Source organism: Gossypium hirsutum, chromosome A01, assembly GCF_007990345.1.
Source record: "Gossypium hirsutum isolate 1008001.06 chromosome A01, Gossypium_hirsutum_v2.1, whole genome shotgun sequence".
Lineage (NCBI taxonomy): Eukaryota > Viridiplantae > Streptophyta > Magnoliopsida > Malvales > Malvaceae > Gossypium > Gossypium hirsutum.
This window is the reverse complement of record NC_053424.1, coordinates 91,261,084-91,268,345: the sequence shown is the minus strand read 5'-3', so window position 1 is coordinate 91,268,345 and position 7,262 is coordinate 91,261,084. Positions and strand designations below refer to the sequence as shown.

The window sequence follows — 7,262 nt, the reverse complement described above, 5'->3', positions numbered from 1 at the left end:
TTAATTGTTGTGATGAATTGAATGTGAAATGCATAAATAATGAATTGTATGAAAATGCTCATAATTCCAAAATTTATTGAAAATGGGTTAGAATCCGTTTGAATATGGAATTCCGATGGATAGGTCACTTCTCATGAGAATTGGGATCCTACATGTGTTGCAGAAAGGATTTAGCCCAGACGGGTAATTCATTGATCTCATTATGGAAATGATTTAGCCTGGATGGGTAATCTTAAAACGAGCCTGTCGAACATACGTTTCAATTAGGATTTAGCCTAGATTGGTAATCCTAGTTGACTCTATTTAACTTGGACTTGTAATCCAGATTAGACTCTGTACAAATTCCTTATCATATAAAGGATTTAGCCTGGACTGGTAATCCGACAAAGTCCTTAGAGTACATGGTACAGCAAGAATTTAGCCTGGACTGGCAATTCTGTAGTAAGAAATGTGGCTCAAGAATGTACCAGATAGGGTACTACTGGATATAAATTGACAGTTAATAAAATAGTACACCTAGAGCGTACTAAGTGGTGGCATATCCATCGAGAATTCAATGATTCATCGGATATAATATTTGTAAATGACATGCAAAAAACTAATCTGAATATGTAAATGATGTGATAAACTCATCTATGGATCTTGAAACTTATGTGACTAACTTGTTCATTAAGTGCATGTGTTTAGGGAAATTTACTTATAATTGATTGATAACATGGCTTATTGTGATTATGTTTTTGAAATGATCGGTAAGTTTACTTTCCATTACACGAACTTACTAAGCATTTAATGCTTACCCCTTTTTACCTTTCCCTGTCTTATAGAGCTTCTAGACTCGTGAAGTTTGGAGGACGGTGGGAGTTTGATCACACTATCGGCAATCTCGTTTTGGGTATAAAAAAATTATTTATTTTGATATAATGACATGTATAGGGTAATTCATCTTTTGGTTATATGTGTCATTTAAATTAGCCAAGTGTAGTTGATGAATCATTTTGTATATGTCCATGAAATATGGCTCATATTTTGCTATTGGGTTGTGACCCTTATTAATCATGTATGCATGCAATGTGTCTATGTCTATGTGGATGTTTGAGAATGAAGGATGTGAATGATGGTATGTTGATTTATAAATGAACCATAATATACATATATATATACAAAATGACCATAACAAAGTTGTAATGGGTAAAGTTGGAAAAGGTGTTATAAACCTAGTGGTTGCATATCGGTATGAAAACATTGAAAGAAGCTTGCATATTTGAGATGGTGCTAAATAGCATTAGGGGCATAGATTTTAATCATGGAATTGGATATTGGAGTAATCAAATGTATTTTGTTGTATGCTGAGAAAATGTATAAGTGAGTAAGTCTTTGAGGGTGACAAATGGCTTGGAAATAGCCTAGAACTTGCCCACATGAGCAAACACACGAGCGTGTGTCTAGACCGTGTGTGATACACGCTATACCCCACGGGCGTGCTGTTCGACCGTGTGTCCCCTGTATCTAAATTTTACAAGTCAGAATGCCCAGTAGTAAATACCCGGGCTAAGACACAGGCGTGTGTCTTGGCCATGTGAGAGACACGGCCTAACCACATGGGCATGTACTCTGGCCGTGTGAAGTCTACACCAATTTATGTAATATCATTTAATTTTATTTGGCTACACAGCCTAGCCACATAGGAGTGTGATACAGCCATGTGACGTTATTTTGGTGATGACGTCATAGTCAGAGAGTTACACGACCTGAGGACAAGGGCGTGTCCCCTTTTTACACGGGCATGTGACTTTTTATTAAAGAAAATTTCCCAAGTTTTTCTAAAGTTTCTGGTTTGGCCCTAAACTATTTCCAATGTATGTTTTGGACCTTGTAGGTCCATACAAGGGATGTTTCGCATATGTTTGAATGCCTTTTAAATTGAAAGAAATTTTATAGCCTGGTTTTGCATGAACATTTGTATGTATGTCCGGTAATGCCTCGCACACTATCCCGGCCTCAGGTACCGGTAAGGGGTGTTACATCAGCATTAGATTTTGGGGATTAAATGTAAAAAATTTTATAGTCTCGATTTAGGGGACAAAATTGAATAATATGCAAAGTTGTATAATTTAACAATTGAATTCAAATTAGGATGTGTAATGTTAATTTATTATATTTTTTTAATACATAGCTAACATCAACCTAAAATCCTTGACAAAGAAAGAAAAAAATATTGTCATAGACAAATAGCTCAGAGTTTACGGTTTGTGTTTCTATAACCCGAACAACATTAATTGTTCATTTATGAACCGTATTGCATGGGAAGATCAGAAGGTAAGATCTAAATGATAAAAAGAGGTGTATTGATCCAATTCAAATTTATTGTTTCCGACGAGGATAAAAGTGAATGGTTTTGGAAATATCATATAATAATATAAATATGAAATTCAATCTATTTTAAGATGTGATATATATAAATATAATTGTGTATATGTATATAAGTATGATGGATGAAATAATTATATGAAATTGGGACATTGATTATAAATGAAATTGAATAGAGGATACCGGAGTTAAGCCTAGAAATGTGTATATAATATTGATGTGATAAAATTATTTTGATTGTTATAAGGAGAAATTTATATGTGTTACAATTACATTAGATAGAATTATTTTATAGTAAATCAAATTGTAATATTAAATGGTGCATTATAACATTTAGCCTTCCAATATTAATTTGCATTTTGTTGCTAAGTCATGCATTACATAATTTAGATTATAATTTAATATTGAATATAGAAATACCACTGAATTATATTCAAGTACGTTTGTTTTTCTCGTGATACCTAGTAGTTTTATCACTGATTCAGCATCCAGTGATGATCCCTAATAAACCGTAATTTATACATATTTCTATCCCATGCTTAGCACATTTTATGGATGATTTTTCCTTAGATTTGGTGAATTTGATGCTCCTAATGCCTTAATTTCATGTTTTAAACTTAAGTGAGCATAGAAGAGTGAAAGGAACGAGAAACAGGCCAAAAATAGAGAAAATGGGCCAACGTACGAAATCAACACAGCCTGGACTTCCTCACACGGGCAAACCACACGGCCGTGTCAATTTGGAAAAATCAAAGCACAACTCACACGGGTAGATCATACACACGTGCCCATTTAACAACCTTAACCACGACCTTAAGCAATCGCACACGGGCGTGTCACACGGGTGTGTCCCTGCCGAGCCCAAGTTTAGTCCAATTCAGAAAAGGCCAATTTTGAGGGCTCTTGGGCATTCCAAAGCATATAAATACACCCTAGAAGAGTAGAAGAAGGGGGCACAGAGAAGGAAGAAGGGAATTGCTCAAGGAAAGCCGATTGATCCATCTCAGAAGCCGGATTCATCATCAAGACTGAAGATCTCCCCTCAATTTTCCTTCAGGAGTTTTCGTTTTTCTTTATGTTTTGTATTAATTATTCTTCAGAGATTTTTACCTTTTTAGTTATGAACTAAAACCCCTAAATACCTAAAGGGGATGAAATCTAAGACGGATCTTGTTATTATTATCTGAATTGTATGATAAATATTAGACTTGTTCTTAATTATGTGTTCTTAATTCTTGTTTTGATATTCCAGGATATTGATTCAAGTTAAGCTCTTATTCAGAGGAGGAATAGACCCTGTCTAAGAGTAAATTTGTCATAATTAAGCGGAGTTGGTTGCGCGCCTAGAGATAGGGTGACAAGATTTTGCCGGATTAGGATGAAACCTAATAAGGGGATCCATAGATCGATTTAATACAACCCTACGGCATTAATTAGAAAGAGATTTCAATTATTCAAACTAGGGTTAGATGTTGCTAGTCTCAAGAGAGATAATAATATAACTTAGGGATCTCTACAGAACAAGTTGGATGAATAAATTGTCCGATTCAGAGTCAAATAACAAGTAAAGTCTAGGTGGATTTTTCCTTAGTTATTGTCTTAATCAATCGAGTTTTCCAAAAAGTATTTCCCCAAATTTCTTTTCTGTGACTTCTTAGTTTAGTTTATTAGTTAGATAAATAAAACCCTTTTAGTTTTTTAGACTAGATAATAAAAAGAAATTTAATACAAGTACTTTTAGTTCCTTTGGCTTCGATAATCTGGTCTTGCTAAAGCTATACTACTGTTTGATAGGTACACTTGCCTTCATCAAGATAATAGTTAGTTTCAAGAACGATTCATTATAAATATTTAAAACCTGTCACAAATATCACGTATCAAGTTTTTGGCGCCATTGCCGGGGAGCTAAGATATTAGGAACACTCGATTTTTATTACTTTAGCCATTTACTTTTGCTTCAATTTAAATTTTATTCTAATTTTTATTACTAATTCTTCTTTGTCCCTTTTTCTGGCAGGTTCTTATAGTTTATGACTAAAAGAAACCGGTCAGGACCATTATTTTTTGACAGTGAGATCGATCGCACAGTTTATAGAAACCAAAGAGGAATAAGGCAAAACATAAGATACACAGAGAACGAGCAAGAGGACAATATTCAAACCACAACCGAGGAGATGGCTGAAAACCAAGAAAATTTGCTACCTCCTGCAATTGTTGTTAATCAAAATCCTACTCCGCACACTATGTATGATTATGCTAAACCTATTTTAACAGGAACTGAGTCAAGTATAGTTAGACCTGCTATTGCGGCAAATAATTTTGAACTGAAACCTAACACAATTCAAATGATACAACAGTTTGTTCAGTTTGATGGTTTGCAGGACGAGGATCCCAATACTCACTTGGCAAATTTCCTAGAATTTTGCGATACCTTTAAAATTAATGGCGTTTCTGATGATGCCATTCGCCTTCGGTTGTTTCCCTTTTCGTTAAGGAATAAAGCTACACAATGGTTGAACTCGTATCAGTCACTACTTGGGAACAAATGACCGAAAATTTTTTATTAAAATATTTTCCACCGGCTAAAACAACCAAATTACGTAATGATATCTCTTCTTTTATGCAAATGGATATAGAAACACTCTACGATGCATGGGAGAGATGCAAGGACCTTTTGAGAAGGTGCCCTCACCATGGGTTACCACTTTGGCTACAGGTTCAAACGTTCCATAATGGCCTAAATCCTTTGACTCGGCAGACAATTGATGCAGCCACTGGAGGAACTATCAATAATAAGACACCTGAGGCGGCTTACGAATTTATTAAGGAGATGTCACTGAATAACTATTAGTGGAAAGTTATGAGAACAAAGACGACGAAAGCAGCCCGTGTTTTCAACCTTGACGTGGTTACTATGCTATCTAACCAAGTAGAACTCTTAAATAAAAAGATTGACAGTTTGTGTGGTTCTACTCAGGTACATCTAGTGATGAGGTGCGATTCGAATGGAGGAGGAGCATGCACAGAATATCAACCCTTCAACCCTAGCATTGAGGAGGAACAAGTCCAATATATGGGTAACAATAACTCTAGATCCCAAAATAACCAATATAGTAACACTTATAATGCAGGTTAGAGGAACCATCCTAATTTCTCATGGGGCGGTCAAGGAAATCAGAAACCACCACTATAACACCCCAAACCCGAGACCGACACCGGAGTCGAACACGAGGTGTTAACAGACTTTAAACCCCTTATAAAAAATATTTCCCAGACACTGCCAATCTGCGTACTAGTCGCTTTAAAAATCTTATCTTGAGTTTCACAACTGGAAAATCAGTTTCGTGATTTTTCCCTGAAACTAGACTCATATGTCCATCTACATATTGTTTTCTAGAATTTTTGGTTGGGCCAATTAGTACAGTTTATTAGTCAAAGTCTCCCATGTTACAGGGATCGACTACCCTGACCTTTGTGCATTACGACTTGGATATCTACTCGTAAAGGGCTCCGATACTGATGCCATTTGTTTCTATAGAAACTAGACTCAGAGACGAATCTATACATATATGGTATGACTCCTAATTATCTCTGGTTAATTTATAATGAATTTCCAAAGTCGGAACAGGGAATCCAGAAACCGTTCTGGCCCTGTCTCACGAGAACCTGAATATCTCTTAATATACTGTCCGTATGATTGTTTCGTTACTTTCCTATGAAAGTAGATTCATCAAGGTTTGTTTACATAATTTATTCACTATTTAATTCCATTCCTACTATTTTTAGTGATTTTCCAAATCTACATCACTGCTGCTGTCAGCATCTGCCTTTAAGGTAGACTTTACCTATTTCATGGTTTCCATGATTCAACTAGCCCTTTTTGCATAAATAGCACAATTTATGAAAGTGATTAACCATCCCCGTGGCCAATCCTTGTCAAGCATATCCACACCAAATGATTATAACATTATACTCAAACACATATAAGCCATTTTCGCATGGCTATCCAAAATTTATACAAGTCCAAAGGGTCCACGACCCACAACAAACGGGTAGTCCTATACATGCCATTTCGAAGTTCAACCAAAATTGTACCAAAAGGGGGGGCTTTGATAGTGTGGGCGACTTTGACTTCAAGATCCCGAGTCCGATAGCTGGAGAACCAAATCTATAAAACAGAGGAGCAATGAAACGGAGTAAGCAATTTATGCTTAGTAAGTTTTGAGCAAGGAATTCCAGCACAACAAAAGTATAGCATTCATATAGCTAAACGGATAATTTCATATGCACAAATTTACGATATCGTACTTGCTTCACATTATCAACCCTTATGTACATACACAAAAGATCAACTCAGCCAAAGGCCGGTAGCTCGTTTATCAACTGAGCGAATACTTATTTGTAAGGGCTCAACTAAATTCAAGCACATACGAAACATACCTCAATGTTGGGATGGTTCGAGAGTATTAACTGGAATTTTACAGCAAGTTCATTCATTCCCAAATCACGTACCTTCGGAATTTAACCGGATATAGCTCCTCGTTCAAATGCCTTCGGGACATAGCCCGGTTATAGTAATTCGCACAAATGCCTTCGGACTTAACCCGGATTTAGTAACTCGCACAAATGCCTTCGGGCTTAGCCCGGAATTAGTATCTCGCACAAATGCCTTCGGGCTTAGCCCGGAATTAGTATCTCGCACAAATGCCTTCGGGCTTAGCCCGGAATTAGTATCTCGCACAAATGCCTTCAGATCTTAGTCCGGATATTGTCACTTAGCACAAGCCTTCGGACTTAGCCCGGACATCATTCAAATAACCATGCACATTTAACAATAAATCATGGCCCATTCGTATTTCATTTTCGTTAGCAAAACTCAAACACAAGACATTTAT

General features: G+C 36.2%; 1 non-coding gene across 1 annotated transcript; it reads right to left on the bottom strand.

The window, feature by feature from the left end:
- Window positions 1–4,960: 4,960 nt before the first annotated feature.
- Window positions 4,961–5,067, bottom strand: LOC121208144 (small nucleolar RNA R71). The gene has a single exon (XR_005903113.1). It is a non-coding gene; the product is annotated as a small nucleolar RNA R71 (small nucleolar RNA).
- Between the last annotated feature and the right edge of the window lie 2,195 nt (window positions 5,068–7,262).